The 21,928-nt window shown below is 39.1% G+C and overlaps 1 protein-coding gene across 8 annotated transcripts in view; it reads left to right on the top strand.

The window, feature by feature from the left end:
• The first annotated feature begins 15,689 nt into the window (after positions 1 to 15,689).
• The window catches only part of ppfia2 (PTPRF interacting protein alpha 2), a 126,758-nt gene continuing 120,519 nt past the window's right edge, over positions 15,690 to 21,928 (top strand). For all 8 annotated transcript variants that reach the window (XM_028451215.1, XM_028451217.1, XM_028451216.1 and 5 more), the window contains exon 1: positions 15,690 to 16,042. The gene's annotated coding sequence lies outside the window, so the exon portion shown is untranslated. The remainder of the gene's footprint in view (positions 16,043 to 21,928) is intronic.

The following is a 21,928-nucleotide window of genomic DNA, read 5'->3' as shown; positions in this document are numbered from 1 at the left end:
AATTGCCTTCATTTTGTTACAATTTCTGTTTCAGGAAGTGAATTTCGTAATTTCCGTCCGTTTTCTGCGATCCAGTAAAATCAGAGGCCGTATACAAAGCGGACACAAATTATTGCTCTTTTACATTCTGCTGCTGAGGCACAGCAGTCTGTCCAGATTACAGGAGAAAGGAGCAGCTCTTTTTTTCTAGATTACAGAATTATCTGCAGTAATCTAGATGAATATTACTTGGACCTTCTTGTGTGTCGTGTGTTGTGATTAAATTAGCATCAGTTGTAGATTTTGTGGCTTCGTAAAAAGCCTTGTATTTTTTTAACCTGGACTTAAGTGTATTTTCAACTACACCATTGTGTTTTGATCTTTATTTAAGATACACACATAAAACTTTGAGGACTTAAAGATCTGACAAGGCTTTGAGATCTCTGGTGCCCCCCTGTGGGCGGGTAGGGAGCCACAGGGTTAAATTAAGGAAAACTTAGTGGATTTTTTCATAAATTTTATGTTTATTAGATTTTCATATAAATGTTAGATATAGTATATTTTTATATGAATTTCATATTTTTCATATTTTATTTTATTATAATTTAGTTTATTTATTCATCATTTGTTATGTTATTTATATTTTATCTTCTTTAATTATAGCAAAATACTTCCAATATTGTTTTTTTTTGTTTCCCATATCCCTTCCCTCCTACAACACACACACACACACACACACACACACACACACACACACACACACACACACACACACACACACACACACACACACACACACACACACACACACACGTGTACATATTGTTTATTGTAGAGTTGATCATTTGTAAATATCCTTTCCAGTAACTTCTCCGTCTATTGTATTGTGTTATTTGTCTTCGTCTTAGTTTTTTAGAGAGAGAATGACGCCCCAAACCAATTCTGACCCACAAAGCTTGTTTACATCAACCCTGAGTTTTAGTCCTGAGAGCCAGACTGAATCTAAACCTGTCTAAAGCCTCAGTTGCACACCTCCATCCTAAGAACCAGAGATTTGCAGGTTTCCAGTCTCCCTGGACCCCATGGGTGTATCTGATACCTTGAATTATTTATGTCTCCTCCATATTTGCCCTCTCGGTGGTGCCGAGACACTTTACCTTTGAAACGGAGAGCGCGGGATGCTTTAAGGAGGAATAATGTGTCGTTTATGCCTTTTAAATAGTCATTTCTCCAAATGAGCTGCCAGGGTCGTTGCTTTAATCGCTGTTTATTAAAGACAATGAGATCCTTTGTATTGATTTCTAAAGAGTGAGTAAAAAGGCAAAGAATACGCTGCTGATGATGGAGGCGGCGGGTGGTCCGTCATTACATGAATCACTTCAGGTGAGAGTACAAGGCCCTTTGACATTAGCCTCATAAAAGCTTCATGGAAAGCCATCAATCTGCGGCTACTGCAAGGAATGCTGGGAGATCTTGTGCGGAGGAGGTCTTTTTTCTCTCCCACGAGGCCTTGAAAACTGGTGTATTCCATGAATGAAAGTGGTATAACTGGGGGGGCGTCATGGCTACCAAACTCCAAGTGTGGGATTTGAAGGAGATTTGGTCAGGTTGATTTAGAAATGGACGTAAAGCCTCATTTAAAGGATGGTTTCACGTGAAATACAAGGGACCAAAGATACCAACAAGTACTAATGGTTGTGGATTGTCTTAATGCTAGTACTTTCCAAGCATAGCGACTTAGCTTTGGACATTAAAGGGACAGTATTATGAAAAAAAAAAATCACTTTATGATGGTTTTGCTACAGTGATAAACATCCTTTTAGCCTTATTCAGAGGGCCAAAGTTGAAAAAGTTCTGCTTCCTTCCCCCCTTGTTATTCCACATTTTGTAAAAAGTCAGCTTCAAACGACCAAGTTGGATTTACTAACGGAAACTCCTCCTCCTGACTACCCTATAGGAATGTGAGCTCCTCCCTCTCAAACTACATCACGGCTAAAACAAACACTGCAGTTTAATATAAAATATACATCATACTTTATTGCCATATATGTAAAGCTACATACACAAAATGTGTTCTCTGAATTTAACCTTTCCCTGAGGAGCAGCCCCTGTGGCATCACAAGTGAACTCTGTCACTGCCTGATTGGCTCGATAACAGAGATGAGACACGTCGGAGAGATGGAACCGAGAAAGGAAAGGATTACAGGAAGCTGCAATCCTGCAAAGCCTTATATCTCTCTGGGCCCGTGGGAAAGTAAAGGTAATGCACCTCAATACGTGTAGAGACACAGACAGGAGCCCAAACTGTGAAAAACATCCAGACACAAAGATATGGATTTCATGTTGGTTTAAAACAGGGGTGTTGAACTCATTTTTGCTCAAGGGCCAAATCCAGTGCAGTTTGAGCTCAAGTGGGCCGCAGATTAGTTTGAAATACAGTGCAATTTATGCAATAATGTGCCCTAGTTTTCACTTTCACGTCTAACTGATATATACAGTTTGAAAGGCGCCGACAACATTCAAGCAACAAGTGACGATATCAGTACCTGCAAAACAGTTTTGAAGAGTTTTGTGGGAAAATGCTGGAATTCAGAAAAATGTAGTGTTATTTTCACTATTTACAATAAAATAAGACTGCAGTCATGTAATATAGGCATAAAACAACAATGTTTGCCCCTGCAAGTTAAATATTTGGTAATTTATGCAATAATTAATGTTTTCTCTTCCATTTTTACTTTTTTCCTGTGGGCCACATTGGATGATCTAAAGGGCAGGATTTGGCCCCTGGGCCTTGAGTTTGACACGTGGTTCAAAATGACAAAAAAATCTAAACTTGGTCCAGACTTTCAATTGAGTATTAGCTCCTGATCTTTGAAAGATTGTTTCTTGACAAAAGACAAATGTTACTTGTAGTATCCTGGGAATTGATATGCATCTAGAGAGAGCTCAAGGCGCCATCTTGAGTTAGCCTGACAGGAAGTTATAAAGAGCAAGAACTGCTCATGTCACTCTCTCTCTGTGTCTGATGCTGTGCTACCATGTGCAAGTAAAAGCCAGTGCAAGTTATCTTTGGTCTCCTGTGTCTTCCATGGTTTTTCTGGGCCATGATGTTATATTGGCAACGAGGAAAATCTGGAGAATCGTTTTATGGATTCTTTTTTTTTTTTTGCCCTCCTCTCCTGTTCTGTAGCCACAGTGGAAGGATTGAGTGCATGATTGGATGATTGGACTCCAGGTGAACAAAGGTCTTAGTGACGTGGAGCTGAGATGGCAATAAATGGATCCCTGCCACCATTTGATTCAAAAGTACAAGCTCGGGAGGAATACTATGAAATTGTGGAGCACTTCTTTACTGCAAATGATATCAATGAAGAAGACAGAAAGAAGTCCATATTGCTCAGTATGGTAGGAGCACAAATTTAGACAAGACTTTTGGTAACTTAACGAACCACTTTAACACCAAACCAAGTGAAATCGTCCAAAGATTGAAATGACGTATGAGAAGACTTCTTGAATCAGTGGCTGAATATGTGGCTGAGTTGAGGAAACGAGCACAAGATTATAATTATGGAGAGACTCTCTCACCACATACAGAGAAGATTAATGTCAGAGACTAGTCTCACCATTGACAGTGCCTTGTCTATGGCACAAGCAATGGAGGAAGCAAAAGCTCCCTCATAAAAACAAAAGCAATTATATATTTTACATATAGAAATCAAACATGTATTTAATTTGTTTTGCAAGAGGAAAATATGTGTTTAGTATAATTTGTTAAATTCTTCTTTTATTGTAATTATAAAGGGTTCAGTTTTGGTCAAGAAAAATGAGAGGCAGAGATTGAGGAGGCGGAGCCTCAGGCCTCTAAGGCTGAGCAGGAAGTGAAGGTGAGGAGAGGAAAAAAAAAGCCAAAATGGCTCCTGCAGCACCTGGAGTGGAGATGTTTGAGCAGGTCTGAGCTGAACACTTTGTTGGATAATTTGTTTTTGGAAGATTCTCCTCTTTTTCCTGTTGTTCGTAGAACAAATGCTGTTTTGGACTGAAAACAGAAAATAAATCGAGTGATTTTTGGAACCTGAATTGCTCCCAGTATTTTTGTCCTAAGCTTGCCATGACACAACCCTTTTGCCTTGTAACACTGCCTATAAACAATGTGCAGGACTTCTAAGTTAAGACAGCAACCATGTCTCTGTAATGCAGTGAGGAGTAGTAGAGAGAGAGCATGGAGTAGTAGAGAGAGAGCAAGGGAGGAGCAGAAAGGTTATAATCGATGTAAAGGTCAAAATGCACCTGAAGAAAAAAGAAAAATGTCACACATGTGGAATGACTGGACATATAGTTCGAGCCTTTTGAAATAAGAAACAACTGTGGGAAAGATTTTTACTTTTACGTCAGTAATAACTTTCATTCAAAGTTCTAAAGCATCAGATAAGACAGTTTGGACTGATTTTAGTGGTTTCTGGGTCAACATTGAATTCATTAACAAATCATTTTCAGACAATTGCTGCTGAAAGAAATTTAATTGTAACTTCTTCTCCTCCTCCTTTCTTCTTCTTCTTCTTCTTCTTCTTCTTTCTTCTTTTCTTCTTCTTCTCTTCTTCTTCTTCTTCTTCTTCTTCTTCTTCTTCTTTTCTTCTTCTTCTCTCTTCTTCTTCTTCTTCTTCTCTTCTTTCTTCTCTTCTCCATCAAACACACACGTGTCAACTCAGGCTCAGGGGCCAAATCCAGCCCTTTAGAGCGTCCATTTCGGCCCCCATGAGACAGTAAAACAGTCAAATCATGAATCTTTTTGTAAATTACCAACTTATTCATTTGCAGGTATCTTAGCTAGATATAGCTCAAATAATTCCAAAATTCAATGAAACTTTTCATATTTTCCCCATGCTTATATGACATTCATGGCAGCCAACTTTACATTTTTCCAAAATCCTTCAATTTTCTTGAAATTATTCTACAAAATGTCCCCAAATTACAAAAAAATTGGCCACAAAGTCTGAAAATTGTGATGATCCTGCAGGAACTGATATGTGTCACTTATTGCTTTGATATTATCAGTGCTGTACATATTTTCTCTTCTTTATACGCGAAGGTGAAAGCTAGAGCACAATAATGTTTAAATTCTTATTTTTTTTGCCTAAAATATGAGGCTGACTTAAGATAAAGTGCTCTGTATTTGGCCCTTACACTAACATGACACCCCTGATCTAACACATGACACGTTACGTTTTCAGTGGTTGGTTTCAGATTTGAAAGAATAAGAATAAGAGAAATTGTTTTTTCAGTAATGCCACAGATGGATGGAGCTTGAAAGTTTTATCTTCTGCTTTTATGTGAGTCCATGCATGGCTGCAGGTGTGTTCAATCCCTGTTTACCCTTTAGGCCGATTGACGACACATTGTTCAGATCTGAAGCTTTTCTCGTGGCTGAAGTCTCTTGGCTCTGAACATCTGCTCCGTCTGTCCTTGAAGTGAAAGACATCCTAGCTAAACCAATGGCACTGAAGGACCCCTCGGTCTCTCTCTTTCATGAGCTGAGGAGAAAAACTCCTGTTGCTTCCGGCCCTGATTGGCTGAGCGGGGTCCCAGTTGCCAGGCAACCACCCAGCGGTGTATATGGGGCTGGTCTTATAAGGCAGCTGCTAATGAAGCCTGGGCGGTGGGTGGATGCAAGAGACTGAGAGCTGGTCGACCTCCGTTGTCAAGGAGACGTGGGTGTTTACATCTGCAACCCCCCCCCAATAGTCTTTGTCATGGCACCAGAAGCTTCTCCAGAGGGAAATCTCACATGAATGGATGTTTCATGTGCACCTTTACCTGTTACCTCCCCCCCCCCCCAAACATCCAGTGGATGACTGATGTTTCCACAGCTGACATAACACCATACAGAGAAGAAGTCATGAGGTTTCCTCCCTGAGTCACATATTGAACCGTCAAACTCTGCATCTTCCAGAATCACCTCAGGAAGTCAGGCTTACGTCACAGATGACGTTAGCGGTAGTAAATAAATGGGCGCCATCTTAAAATGGGGGGAAAACGACTCGTCCGCCTCCTGTTTGTGTGATGACAAAAATGTCTTTATTTCACTACAGGTGTGATTTATATCCCGGTATGGCATACAACCATCAAGAAACACTAGCAGAGGAGGCCAGGAGCCGATATAAGACTAAGCTATCAGTGCTAGGGATATCTGAGTGTCCATACAAAGTCCCAGCCAACACTTGGATGAACAATCCAAGACAATGGCCCAGGTTCACCTTTACCCAGATCTTTACAATGACCTAAATTGTAAAGATCTGTCTTGTAGCGTCCGTCTTCAACCTGATCCCACTCCAGCAGGTTGTCAAACAGCTTCTTCCCCTGGGCCATACAAACCTCCATCACCCATGGACTCAGACACGCATAACCCCCACCTCGAAGCCCACCTGCCCCTACCTGCACTCCTGCAAAACTACAGTCACTTTAAGATTTGAATGCACATATTATTTTTCAACACTTTTATTGTATACATATTATTCCTGTTTCTTCTTGTTTTTGTGTGCACGGCTTGATGTGAGGTTTCCTATGTGATGTAGTTGAACACAAAAATCAAACAAACTAAAAAATGACAGCGTTCCAATTGAATAATCACAGAACAATTGGTAAAAATTTCTGAATATTTTTTAGACCAAAGTATGTGGGTCATTTGTGAAATGACCCGGTTTTACCTCCTCCTGGCTGTATTACAAGGACTTTTAAAGAAATTAACCCGACAAAACATCTAGTTTGATACATGATCTTTCAACGCAATTTCACGGGGAAATGTGACACACGTGTTTCCATTATCCTTGGAAATGCGTAAAATCTAAATAGCGCAATCAAAACTAAAAACTAAACAAAAAATGTTCATGTTTTCTTGAGGTTTTTCAGGTGTTGAAATGTAAAAGCACAAAGGACACACTTTCTGAGGCTCCAAAACAACCTTTAATGGAAACACGTTCAAAGTGCAAATACACTTTATCGAAACTTTAGAATTATCGCTTTTATTTTGCAAAAAAAACTGTCACAGCGACTGTCAAAAAAAGAAGGGTTTCTATTTTATTTAATATACACCAACACAGTTTACATATTCCTTTTGTGATGCAGGACATGATTTTCAAACTCAAGTGTTTCGATTGGAAGTTATTTTGTGCATTTTCATACGTACATCTTCTTCAGACTTAGGTGATGCATAATGAAAACGAAATGAAAACAATAGTTTTTAAAATGATAATAATGATAAATATTTTAGAAAACTACTAGACACTTGTTTTCATGACGACTGAGGACACTTTTATGACGTGTGTGAGACTAAGAATAGAATCTTGTGACTCAAACTCTTCTTTGTGATCTGAATGCTAACTACACTATGTGTGCATTAGCACCATCTGCAAGTAACCGTACGAGCAAAAAAAATGAGATAATATTGTCTTTTAAAGTTAAACAAATGCATTTTTTTTTTCCTACCACGAGGACGATTGGCCTTTTAAAAAGAACAAGCGGGAGTCTCTGGTTTTGTTTTTGGGAGATCGTAGGGAGGTGTAAAGACACAGATGGCATCCAAGCAAATGTGATGAGCATGAGTCACGCTCAGGTCACACGTACAGATCCTGCACAGCGAGCAGTCGCAGTGAAAAACAGTTTAGTGGAGGACTCTTTAAAGGGGCGGGGCAACAGAAACATTTTCAGAACCACTGCCTTAGATGCATATTTTTGGACAATATCGCACATACACACTCTCTTATTCCCCAGAAAATGGGTGACTGAATGTGTAGCAAGTGTAGCAAACAGAAAAATATATCAAAATTCACTCATAATCTCATTTAGAATCTCGCACAACGTAACCACATGGCTGCGTAGGATTTTATGTAAAGTGAAATGGAAACACAAATTAAATCCTCACATGTTTTGGGACAATATCACACTTTTCCATGGTTTTTTTCTCATAAAATGAGTGTCCTACCCCCTGTACTACACACTCAATGAGTATATAGTCTACTATATAGTAAACGAATGATTAGGATGATAAGAATGATGAGCGTTACCATTACAGTATACTTCCAAGTTTCCCAAGATGCATTTGGACAAAAACCGTTAGCACACTGAGGCTAAATACTGTTGATTCTCCACCTTTACTTTGAAAGTTCTGAAAACATTTGGAGTGAGAAAGGGACCAAGTAGAATATCAACATGTGCTCATTTCATTCATAAAACTCACGTAGACCCTCCATTGTGCCTCTTTATGAAACTTCCTGTTAACTTCAAAATAAGAGCCCTATTTACAAAAGGGTTAAAAAACTAATGGAAGACGATAAGTAATGCTTTTGTTTTGAGTATACATTCTGCTCGCAATGCATCATGGGACAGTTGAGTATGACTTGTGTGCCCACAATGCATCCTTCAAAAATGTCCCAATGTAGTATACATCCAGGTGTTTCTCGCATACTCAAGCTTTCCATACTATCTAATGTAAATGCACAACATACTAGATTTCACGTCAAACTTAGTGTGAGTAGTACCTTAGTATGACGCAACACCAGTGACGTGCCATCAGGGTAGGCAAGGTAGGCAGTGCCTACCCAAGGGTGAATTTATATTTTAATTATTTGTTTTAATTATAATTATTTTATTTTATTTTATTTATTTATTTTTTAATTTTTTAATTATAATATAATTATAAATTATTTATTTTTCATTTCCAATAGCCTACAGTACCTATAAGTTTGAAAGTGTCCGCATTTTGTGCGTTTCATAGCCCAAATTACTAAACAGCGCTATTTCCTGGAACAGCTGCACAGTCTTTTTTTTTTTTTTTTTCACTCCGCTATAAGGCAGAGGGAGGCCACGCCCCCTCACAAAGGCAGGTTGCTCCTCTGCCTCCGTTCCCATTGCATGGTTTTACGTGTTTGCGCATGCGCAGTCAGGTCCCCAAGATGACAACCATTTACGTCCAAACTCAGTGTAGAGAGCTGCCTTTGGATGCAACCGCGCTATGCTAAATGCTATACTAAGTTCACAGTGCATTAGTGAATAGATGCCACGTGACCGCTGCTGCTATGTTCTCTAGCTAATGGGCGGGATAACAGGATGACAGCGCTAGAGATGATAGAGAAACTTTTTTTTGAGGAAAAACGTCAGCTTTTAACAGATGGGAGACCAACACCTGAGCTACCAGACCTTCAGCTAAGTTAAGGTCAGAACATGTTTTGTGTTTTATACAGTGAATGGTACAAAAACAAGGATTGACTTTGCGGATGCTATTCACTGAGGTTGTTCTGAGTTGTTGTTGTTGTCATTTTCTCCATGTTTCTGTGTTTCCAACACAAACAACAGATGTGCTGCCGTGTCATGAGATGTATCTTGTTGTGAGAGTATGGAGGCTATATTAAATAATTGTTTATGTTTCTTTAATGGTGTTTATGATGTTGATTTTGTTAGATGGCTAATCACTTGTTCATGTGGATCTTGTTGGGTTTTTTCTTTCTTATTATTATATATAAATTGATTTGAATTGAATTAACACTTGACAGCAGAAACATATGAAAATGTCATTGGTGGTCTCGATTTGCAACGTGCCTACCCAACCCTAGTGGTCACTGCTCGTCACTGCACAACACAGCATAAAACTTGTTTCATCTCGCGATAACGTGTGGACTAGGGAGATCTCCTTAGTAATAGAGATTCCTGCTTTCAGTAGTTTACTCTTTTAAACCTATTTAGCATGTTTGGTACGATTTCAGGAAGTTTAATAGTCAGTAATGTAGACTAATAATTCCAGCAAGTCAATTTTGTCTGCTTTATGCAAGAAAACATCAAAGCAATTAGCAGACGCCTCTGAAGAAGACTGGCAGTTGACAGTCAAAACATGTCAGGAGATCAAAGTAAATTTTCTGGAAGAAAAGTTGTTTGAATAAATGAAACCATAACTTATGAAGTGTGTGTGTGTGTGTGTGTGTGTGTGTGTGTGTGTGTGTGTGTGTGTGTGTGTGTGTGTGTGTGTGTGTGTGTGTGTGTGTGTGTGTGTGTGTGTGTGTGTGTGTGTGTGTGTGTGTGCGTGTGTGTGTGTGTGTGTTTTCCACCTTGTGTTCAGGTTAATTTGGATTCATTAAAGTCCGTTCACTGTCTGGGACAAATATTTGCATAACATGACGAAAGTGTGCATCCTCTGTGATTGGTTGTGAGGACACACTGTTAGGAGAACTTTAGCATTAGCATTAGCATGACGTAGAGGAAGGAGTAGACGTGCGATTGACTTAATGACACTGGCTCATTGAGCGTGTGGAGGGATGAGGAGGAGGAGGAATTAACGTCACAGGTTTCTTTAGCTTTTCATAGACGTCTTTTTATAGCTTTTTCGTTTGCTTTTTTTGTCGCTTTGATCTTGGCTTTTGAACCGTTTTGGAAACATTTCACATTAAAGGATCCACTGCGACTAAATACCTGACAGACAGCTGGTGTGTGAGACATTAGAGCTTCCAAACATCCAGATAAAAGACACTTCTCTGCCTGTATTAGAGGCTTTTACATGCAGAGGGACTGATCTAATCCTCCTGGGACGGGAATGTGGATTAGATAGTGATGAACATAGTGAGCACATACAATCACCACCTGTACTATGAATACAAGGAAATAACACATTTTATGTCAAAAACATACATTATTCTTAAATTTTAAACCAAAGATGGGAAACTTTTATCACAGCTCTGTTCGCAAAAATGTTAATATTCATATCAGCAGATAGAAAAATTACCAATCTGAGCATTAACAAAGAAAGAAAAAATTGTTTGTGTATGTGTGTTTTAGCTGTAATTCATTTTCCTATATTTTTGTTAATGTTCTGTTTTTGTTTTTGTGTAATTTTTGAGTATTTTTGTGTATTTCCTTCTTGCACTCAGAGGAGACGGACGCTATTTTCCCCTCGCTCCCTCTTTTTTCCTCCTCCTGCTCTTTGTCTTGTTTTTGTCTTGTTCAAATCTAACATTAGCCTCTGTCAGCATCCCGATCCTGAATCTAATCATGAAATTGATTATCTGGTCTTTCTTCTCTTTTGGTCAAATCTCTCTACTAGAGCAATGGGAGAGTCCACAAGTCCTGAGGACGTAGAAGACATCCACCACCAGATTGGAATTTATGATATCAGGTCTTCTGCTGATTGGATCTGGCATTTTCCTGATTTATCACAAAATTGGATTACGTTGGCAGCACTATTGGAAGCCGCAGTCATCGACGAAAGCAGCCAAACTCTCCGAACTCTCTCAGAACTCTCAGATGGATTCCACCGTGGAACTTTAAGAGGAGTGGATAGTTTGTTTCACAGGAAATGGCCACACTATTGGATTACTGATTGAACTGACCAGGAACAGTAGGGCTGGCAGTCATGTTATGGCTAGCCTGTCTCAAAACACCTTCTCTAATCTCATCCCTAATTTTACCTTTTTTTTACCTCTTCTTCTTATTTCTATTTTCATTTTGTAAACTTTTCTCTCAATTTCTGTGTTTTTTTGTTGTTGTTTTGTCCATCCATCAATTTTCTAATTTCAGGGTTGTCAATGTCTTGTGTATTTTTTGTTGTTGTTTTTACTGTCATTTCTTGTGTTTTTGTGTCTTTTTGGAATTATTTTGTATATCATCATATCAACATACTGTGTATTATTTTATCATTTTGTGTATTTCTGTTCTCATTTTGTAAACATTTTTCTCTCAATTTCTGTGTCTACGGACTCAGCGATGATGTCATCACTCCTCGCTCTACAGTGATGATGTCATCAGTTAAAACATGGAAAATGGGCGGTAATGCTCCTTGCTTTGGTTGCTAACAGCCGTAAAACTACACAGAAGAAGAAGTAGAACATGTGATGATGTCATCCCTATGTTCCGATTTTCTAATGTTCTAATATTCCAAATATTCCAATGTTCCAATGTATTATAGAGCAGTATGACAGCAGACTTTTTTTTTTTTTTTTTTTTTTTTTTTGCAGTCAAGAAAAGAAAAGATTAGACTGAGCAGAGACTTTCAACACGGCTGCTGCTTGATTCAAGAGTGCGCAACGTCGGATTTGTTTGGACTACAATGATACCGTTAATAAATTATTCCATAAATGCTTTACAAATTCCGTGTGCATCTAAACTGACTGTTGTAGATTAATGACACCAAACGAGTCCGGACCGAGTCTGTTCTGGTCTGACGAGATTCGGATCCGCGAGGACAACAAACTGGAATGACAATAGATGGAGTTCAACTCCCTACAGTGTTGTTGCTAAAAGCCAAAATATATGAAAACACAATAGTTATCACTCTACACATTTCACAACAAACCTAAATGTCCCTGACGTCCCACCTTCAAACACAACCTCATTTAACATCCATGAAAAAGAAACAGAACCTCCCACTTTTCTATAGCAACACATACTGTACTTCCTGCAGACACTGCACTAGTGATTTAAAAAAACACAACTAGTATCTTCTCGTTGTTTTACTCAGGATGGCTGTAGTCTCTCCAGTGGTAATGCAAATAAGAAACATTTGTTAATTTGTTTGTGTGATTTTGTGTACTTTTATGTTATTTTGTGTATTTTTTTTAAATAATTTAGTGTATTTTGGTTGTTGTTTTTTGTATATATTTTGCATAATTTCCCATCATTTTGCATGTCGTTGCTGTAGTTCTGTGTGTTTTTGTTGTCTTGTGTATTTTTGTGTGTTTCTGTTTAAAAAAAAAAAAAATTGTGTGTTTTTGTTGTTTTGTGTACTTTATGTCATTTTGTGTGTTTTTTCTGTCCTTTTGTGTGTTTCTGTAATTGTCTTGTGTGTTTTTGTTGTATATTTCTGGGTTTTTAATGTCAGTTGCTCACATAACGGGGACAGAAGCAGCTTTTAAGACTTGTAACATAAAAAATTAGATTTTACACATTATCTCTTGCTTTTATGATCCCACCAGTGGCTCCAATATGGAAACCTGTGTTTTCCCGCTGGAAAAATTCAGCGCGGCTCTCACTTTATCCCTCAGCGCTGAGTTGGTTTGGTTAATTTGTCAAACAAGAGAAGAAGAAGAAGAAGAAGAAGGAGGGGGAGAGACTTCAGAAAGACTTCCTCCTGCTGGGATTTGATGCTCGCTAAAGAGGGAAAATAAAAACAGTAAACTAGTGCAAAACACATGTTAATTAAACATCTGAGCCAGAGACAGACGGGCAGAACAGAAGGTTTTAGGAAACAAGGAATGCAATTTCTCAGCAGAGGGGATTCAGCACCACGGACAGAGGCAAACCTAAAGAGCTTCATGGATGGAGGTCATGTGACCGTGGAGCTCCTGGAGGTCAATCAACCTTCATGTGGACGAAAGCAATTTGAGATTGTTTCATCCAGCGCTCCTCAAACTAGGGGACCAAGACCCCCAGGGATTCTCAAACTTGGGGTTGTGACCCCGTTTTGGGTTGCAAAACACTAGGAGGGTGTCTCCAGATGCTTTTAAAGGGATTCTCCACTGTTTTTACAAATGTGGCATAAAACCTTTGAAATGTCCTTATTAATTCAATTCAATTCAATTCAACTTTATTTATATAGAGCAAAATACAACAAAGTCATCTCAAAGCGCTGAACAAAATATAAAGTCCATAGTAAAAAAGAAGAAAGAACCCAAAAAAATCCACATGAACAAGCATTTAGCGACAGTGGGAAGAAAAAACTCCCTCTTTTTTATAGGAAGAAATCTCCAGCAGAACCAGGTTCAGAGGTGGCAGACATCTGCTTCGACTGGTAGGGGTTAGTGAACAGAGGGACAAACAGTATAGGATAGAAGGATAGACCATCCAAGTGTTCCAGATTAGTTGTACCGTGAGCCATCCATCAGGAACCGCTATCTCCAGCATCAAGACACCTGAAAGAGAAAAGAGAGCGGAGGGCGAGGAGAAGGCACAGACTGCAGAAAATAAATAAATAAAGATATATATATATATATATATATATATATATATAAATATGGTGGGATGGATATCAGTGTAAATGGTGTGAAGCAGTGTGAGCAGTATGGAACAAAAGTGGGGGGTTGTCTACAACCTGGCACAACCAGGTCATAATAACAAGTTGTGCTGCTTTGGGTTGATCTAAGAATCAGTAAAAGTTAAAAAAGTAGATGTAAACCTCTTTTGTTTACCAAAATGTAATAAACAAAATCTGTTCCCCGAAAACATCTGTGACCGCAGGGGGCGACCGTTCAAACTCTGCTGTTTCGTAGACGGCATGAAGAAAAGAAGAAGAGCAAAAAATCTGGACTTAAACCATTAAACCAAACCTTCAACCATTTCTGACAAGAACACCAGTTCTTTGCAGCAGGTTGATTTTACTTGGGTCGGCATTAATGAGCAGCAGTGGATCCTGGTTTCCTGTATTTACATGCATGGAGCTCTTCTTCTCTTCTTCATGATGCCGTCTACGAAACAAGCTCTCAAACGGTAAAGTAGTCCCATTTTTAAAAGTGAATAAAACCAATATGGTGCAAAGTAATGTGTTTTGTTTGGCATAGATCTTCTAATAAGTAAATTTCAAAGGATGATCCCTTTAAGAAACAGAATATTTTCTGAACAATTTGAGTCACTTTTTGCTTATTTTTACCCTTTTTCTGCGACTACACCAAACTTGCCATATTTTAACTTATTTTCATCACTTTTTCTTGCCATATTTTCCTCCTTTTAATGCATTTTTGCTACTTTACTCCCATTTCTGACACTTCTCCATCAAATTCCAACACGTTTTCTGCACCTTTTCTCCACTTTTAAGACATTTTTTTCACTTATAAACCCTTTCCACCACTTTTCCACCTAATGTCACATATGTTGACCCATTATTGTCACTTTTGACCTCTTTTCACCATATTTCAGCATTGGTTTTTTTTTTTTTTAATTCATTGTTCCAATATTGACACTTTGAACTCTTTTTCCACTTTTTCCGTCTGTTTTTTCTGACTCTAATTTGCACATTTTCACGAATTTCTGTTTCACCACCTTTTCCAGCATTTCTTTCTCACTTTTAACCCATTTTATTTCTGATTAAAACAATGATTTCCATCTTTAAGATGACTATAATAATAATAAACATCCTGGATAACAGTGGATATTATTCAGATGAATAAATAAATGTGGTTATCACAGATTCATAGAACAATGGACCATCATTTTACTGACTTTATGGATTGAAATCTCCCCTTTATTCCCCCTTATAGATGGTCCTGTCTCCACATGACTGTTCTTCAATGTTCATGTCTGTGTTCAACCACCTTCAGCTCCACTGGGGGGTCCCCACTCTCTGGAACCTTTATTTTGGGGGTCACGGGCTGAAAAGGTTGAGAACCACTGATGTAGACAAAGTTAATTCTGGCTCAGTTACTTTAAAGATTATGTTAGGTTTAATAAAAAACAAGTCTAGTTAATTTATCTCCATCACCCACTGAGTCTTGGTAAAATATATTTTTTTAATTCTCACATCTTTATTTTTAAATTGATTAATTACCCATTTATTTTAATAATATCATTAAACATGTTTTTATTGTAGTTGTTTAAATACGACGTCACTGTGTCCCAGAGCATTGATTAGAAAAGCCTTTATTAGGATTATTTATTTATTGATGATGATGATGATGATGATGATGATGGTGCTGCTTCTTTAAGACCCCCCCCCCCCCCCTCCCCCTCCTCCTCCTCCAATGCTCTTCTCCTCCTCGTGCTGAGCTCATCACAGCCTCTCTAGTCTCCACCATGCCATCATTTCCCAGCCGGCGTGTGCGCGTGTGTGCGTGCGTGAGTGAATGCGTGTCCCCCGCCATGACCCCACGCAGATAATTAGCCCCCCCTGTGTGTGTGTGTGTTTTCTCCTCCTGGACTAATGGGGACCGACCGCGCCTTCACCGACAGACACAGAACCGGAGCACGAGCCGCGGAGGAGACGCGCGGGGAAGCGTCGTAGGACGGAGAGGTGACGGAGAGGAGACGGAGAGGTGACGGAGAGGAGACGCGGACGTGGACGCGGACGGTCCTGCATGTGGTGATCGAGAATCCCTGAACTGTGAGTATCACGCACCCTGTTGCCTCTGTTGCCGTGACCTACATTGCCCTCGTGCTGCGGTGCTCAAGGTGATCTCTCCTCCTCCGTGTGTGGATGGATGACGGATGGATGATGATGGATGGATGGATAGATGGAGGTTGGAACCAGAACCCTGTGCGTGTTTGGCTCTGCAGCAGCACAGAGGGAGGGGGTGGGGGGGGGGGATACATGAACGGATGAGAGATGGTTGGATGAGAGGATGGTTGGATGGATGCAGACTGAATGATGTAATGCACTTGAGACAATGGCCAAGGATTCTCCCCCTATTACCATTTACACAGGGTTCAGATCTGCAGTGTGTGTGTGTGTGTGTGTGTGTGTGTGAGCACCAGCTGACCCTCACATTAACATCACTATTACAGCCTATTATGGAGATACAGGCCGTCATATTGGATCCTTGATGAATGAATGAATGAAACACATGTATGTCTATCTGCTGACGTGCCATTGGCTGCTGAAACTGCTTCCAGCTCTCTTTGATCTGCTGAAGTAACACTAATGGTGATATTTCCGATAGTGTCGTATATCTGTCTTCTATTAGTCAGACTGATGTAGACTGTGATCCAACCAGGGCCGTACAGAGGCCCTTTAAGGACAGGGGCTCTAGGAGCTTTTATAATATATTCTCTTCTTGTCTAAAGATCAGTTTAACAGAAGAAAAAAGGTTTGCGCTCCAACAGGACCAAGTTTTTAGGAGGAAATCCACACATTATGTCAATACGTTTAAACCATGCACACACATGTAAAAGTCAATGTGGACCAATTATCCAACTCTGACACACACGTATCCGTGAGAAAAGCTGCATTCACACTGCAGGTCTTAGAGCTCAATTTGGATATTTTAGAAAAAGCCAATTTTTTTGTGTGCTCGTTCATATTTACACATTAAATGTGTCTTATATCAGTTTGGAGTATGAAAGGAATGCAACCCTAAAGTGACCCGCATTGGCAAAAGGTCCTGAGCTACTAAATAAGGCACGCACTGTTTACCGAAGTAAATATGGAGGCGTCTGGTCTCAGCATGTCTGTAGCACTGATAATATGCAGAATAAAATAGATATTTAATAACTTTAAGAATTCCCTCTCCTTCCTCCGTCTACTTTTCTAGTCACGTCCTCCACCAGGGTCCTCCCCCTCCGCCGCTCCGTCTAGGACACAGAAACATAACTCTATCGCATTTTTATGACATAAAGGTTGGATAGAATGCGACCTGGCCGTTCAGACAGCGGTCGCATCGCAAACTATCAAATACGTATCCGATTCATATCCACATCTGAAAGTGGCCTGGGTCGGATTTGAAAAAATCTGAATTGTTCATTTGACGTAGACGTGAAAAAATCAGATACGAGCAAAACAATGAAATGTACCAACAGTGTGAACGTAGCCTAAGAAAGAACGTAATGAAGAAGATTTTTAACACACATTCGTGGAGGTTGACGTGTTTGACAAACTGTGACGTACTGATTACTCACAGAAGTGCTACATTCACTGAACTCACACTGGTTGGATGAGGTTAAAGGCATCCAATGGTTGCCATGGAAGCATAGACTTCCTGTTTTAAGGTGTCTTCTTTGTTCAGCTGAAGGCACGCGTGGATCTGTAGTTAGGGTGGATGATAGTGACGTCCAAATGCTTTGCTCACTGCCATTTTCAACGTCCAAATCTACCGTAATGTTCTTGGTCTTCTTTGGAAAAATGTGAAAATGTTGAAGGAACAGGATTTAAAGCCTGTGATTTTGTGTTTTCAGAGATTACACTTTTTACGTTTTGCAGAGGTGAAAGTAATGGATTACAAGTACTCACGTTACTGTAATATAGTTACATTTTTTAATCAGTCATTTTACGTGTACTTAAGTTGTTTTTTTGTTCTTTAATAATATATTTATTAGGTTTTTAACAGCTTAACAAAACACACACACACACACACACACACACTTGGCTCATACGTATATACATTATGATCAGGGCTTTAAATTAACACTCACCAATTGCGGTTAAAAATGAACTTTGGCGGGTAACGTTGTAGCGTTACGAGCCATTTTGGCTGATGAAGAACAAAACAAATACCACTGTGTCTGTTTGAATCGACAGGCTGCAGAAACGATGCAACAAGTCATTGTTGCCAGTTTGGGCTGTTTTTCCGCCAAGAAATTTGAGGGTTTTTGTGTTTGTTTAGATTTTAAAATGTCATGTATACCTGGCAACACTGCTTGTTGCACTAATCCTACATTTCCCATGAACATCATATCGTGACGCGTCATACAACAATTGGCTAGGTGCTTACGTTAGCGTGATTGTTATGGTTTGGTATCGAAGAAGACAAACGGAACGGCGCAAAACAAACAGTAGGAGCTGAAATGAAGTTGTAAAATTAGTTTGGAAAAACAAATAAACTTGTGGAGATGTTTATCGGGTGTTGAAAAACCTGAACTGTAAAAAGGAAGGATGCTGCTGACTCAGGGGAAATGAAGACGAAAGAGGATCTGAAAAGAAGAAGAAATTGAGGAGTTTTATTACTAAATGGATGTCGGGTCGTGAGTTGCTGGTATTCTACCAATTGTTCCCCTTTAAAATTTCCACTATACAGTTTGTTTACATTTGAAGAGCATGTATGTTAGTAAAACATGTTTTCTCTACAGTACATGTAATTCTTAGTACTGTACTGATTACTTCTATTCTTTCTAACTTCAAACAGTGTTCCAGTGATCCAATTTTCATCTGAGTTAGTTTTAGTGTTTATGAAGTTTTGAGAATATACTTTATAAAAGATTTACTTCTCAGACACACCCAAAGTTCCATATTACACCTTTTAGGCATTGTTACAACACTGTTTGTAAATTACTATTTTAATGTATTTCTGCAATCAACTAAAATAAAAACTATCTTAGGAAAAATGAACGCTTAAATCTACTCTGTGGCTCATAATGTAGTTTATTTTCACTGGAAAATAATTTGGCTGGTTGAAAAACACTTTATAATGGTTTTGCTACAGTGATAAACATCCCTTTAGCCTCATTCAGAGGGCTAAAGTTAAAAAAATTCTATTTCCTCCCTCATTTGTTGTTCCACGTTTTGTAAAAAGTCAGCTCCAAACGGGCCAGTTGGATTTTCCCCGTCTCGTGATGTCACACACCGGGAACTCTTCCTCGTTTCACCTTGGACAAAACAGTGGACTATCACCTTGAATGGACTATTCCTGTAATCAGTAGTGGAGATGATCACACGAAAGCTACTTAGCAGCTCCGCGAAGCGTTTGAAGTGTTCGAGCTCCTCTGCTACTGCTGCTGCTCTGGCTCAGCAGACATATAGTGTTTTTCTGACTCACAATCACAATAGCCGCTTAAATAGCCTTGTGTTTTGGCTGAAAACCACAAGAGTGTGTGGATAGTAAAAGAAAATCGTTAGTGATCAGCTGTTGTGTGGAGTCAGCATCTACAGATAAGCCTACAAATGAATATGAGTAGGCCCCAAAACAGCTGTTTTTAGAACTGCTCAGAAAGTCTAAAACTCTAGAGGCTAAAACTCCAGAAAACAGGCGAGTTTGGGAAAATAAACCTCAAATACTATGTTGTTGGAGTTCTTAGACCAAATGGACATGTGTGAAAAATAGCATGATATTTGACCTTAAGGATGTTCGCATTCTTCCAAGCATCATCCAAGTTTTAATCTGTTATACCAACTCTGAGTTATCTCTCCCACATGCCTTTCAAACATGATGTATTTGTCGTGTACGTCTCTTTAAGTGTGTTGTAAAAGAAGTTAACAGAGTTGGTATTAAGGCTGAAGGATTAACCTTAGTCGCATTGATATTGAGGTTTTCACTACTGCGATAACCTAACCTCATATGCTGAGGTTTTTTTCTTCCGTCTCCATCATTTAAATGACATATTTGTTCACCAATCAGAATCGCCAAGAACTGCCTTCCTGGGCTGCTGGCCAATCAGAGATGGTTACAAGACGCAAGCTTGGGTGCGCTGCAGCGTTACCCCTCAGTTAAGTGCGCTAACAACAACTACACTGGGGCCCTATAAAATCCAGGTTAACGGAATCACGGAATCAACCAGTGAAAACGGAATCTACAGTTGAACGTGGAAATGGACAGAATCGGGTTGAAACGCCGTCACCGTGAGGAAAATGAAGTTTTTTTATGGGGAAATGTTTCTGATTAGATGCACCGCCCTCCCCCCTCCCATCCTGTCCCCTTCAAACACCACCTAAACCACCCAAAACACTGTCTAAACTGCTAAAAAACTATGCAAATCATCACTGACTCCTACATCATTCTGAAAGAGTAGGTGGAGCTGTATTACTACACCACATTTCAGTTTCCTATGTGATGTAGTTCCTGAGATATTGGAAGCTGAAAATGGAAGAAAAATAATGACGCGCGAAAATCGACACATACCCCCCCCTCACTTAATTGTTCATATCTCAAAAAGTCTTCATCAGATCACACTAAGAAAATACAGTGTGTTTATTGAATAATCACAAAATAAGTGGTAAAAAAAATCATAATTTTTTGACCATTACTCTGTATGGGTGAATACATTGGTACTTTGTTTTTAAAGAATTGTATCAGTTCTTAGTTCTTACCATGTTAGCTTTTGTCTGATGCCCAGACAGACGGTGATGCTAATGCTAACGCTAACCTGCGGCGCAGTCTGAAGCCGCTACAGCTCCAGCTTTATTGCTTTTTTAAAAAAAAATTTCATCACCTCATTGAATCAGCATCGATTCACGGTTTGCGTGACCTTGCTTCAGGGGGATTGTGGGCGAACGTTTAAGGCTGCGCTCGTGTCCTTTTATCCTTTCATGTGACTTATTCTTAATACAACACACACACACACACGTGCTGGGGCTCACACACAGGTTGGAGGTAAAGTGCACTCTAAAGACAAAGGGAGACACACGCATACACTTGATGCTGGGCCTGCTGGGTGTAACCCGACACCCGTCTCAGCCTCATTCACATTTTCCTGCTCAGCGTTCACACGAGAGCATCAATGAGTGCAGCAGAGTAAAGTAGTAGTACGCAGTTTTTAACCCTTAAAATCCTCTTCTGATCCGTGATGCCTTCAGGCTCCCTTTGTCGGCAGTTGAGTCATCCGCAGATCATTTATGGAGTGTTTCTTTGCACCATTGTTTGGGAAAACTGAGTAAAAAAAATCCCTCGTGACTAAAAGTCAGAGACAGATGAAGCTTGTTTTACTTCTTTCAAATTTTACTCCACTTCGTGACAATGGCTTTAATTTGAATGAATCTGATCTCATTACTGGTTATTAAACATCCCTGAATCAAGCTAAACATGCTTAACTTTTTCTTGTTTTGTGTTTTGCAGTCATATTGTGTATTTCAGTTGTCGTTTTAGTTTTTGGAGTCATTTTATGTGTTTTTCAAGTCCTTTTTTTTGTGTGTTTAAAGCTTTCTGTGTGTTTTATGAATCATTTTGTGTATGTTTCTGCCATTACGTACTATTGTGTTGTAGTAGTGTGATTTCTCTGTATTTTTCCTTTTATTGTGTGTGTTTTTGTCCTATTTTTGTGTATTTTTACTTGTTTTGTGTTTTTTTCAATTCATTTTGTTTGTTTTTGGACTCTTTTGTAATTTTTTATTATTTTGATGTGTTTTTGGATTCTTTATGTGTATTTTTCTATTGGTTTTATGTATTTTTGGCCTCTTTTTAATGTATTTTTCTAATTATTTTGTGTGTTTTTGGCCTCTTCTTGTGTAATGCTCTATTTGTTTTGTGTATTATTGGACTCCAGTGTATTTTTCTATTTATTTGGTGTGTTTTTGGCCTCCTTTTGTGCATTTTTCTCTCTAACTGCTTTCTAAGCTCTTACACTT

This window comes from Gouania willdenowi, chromosome 6 (genome assembly GCF_900634775.1).
Source record: "Gouania willdenowi chromosome 6, fGouWil2.1, whole genome shotgun sequence".
In the NCBI taxonomy this organism is placed as follows: Eukaryota; Metazoa; Chordata; class Actinopteri; order Blenniiformes; family Gobiesocidae; genus Gouania; species Gouania willdenowi.
Note: the sequence above shows the minus strand (reverse complement) of the source record. Positions and strands in the feature narration are given on the sequence as shown.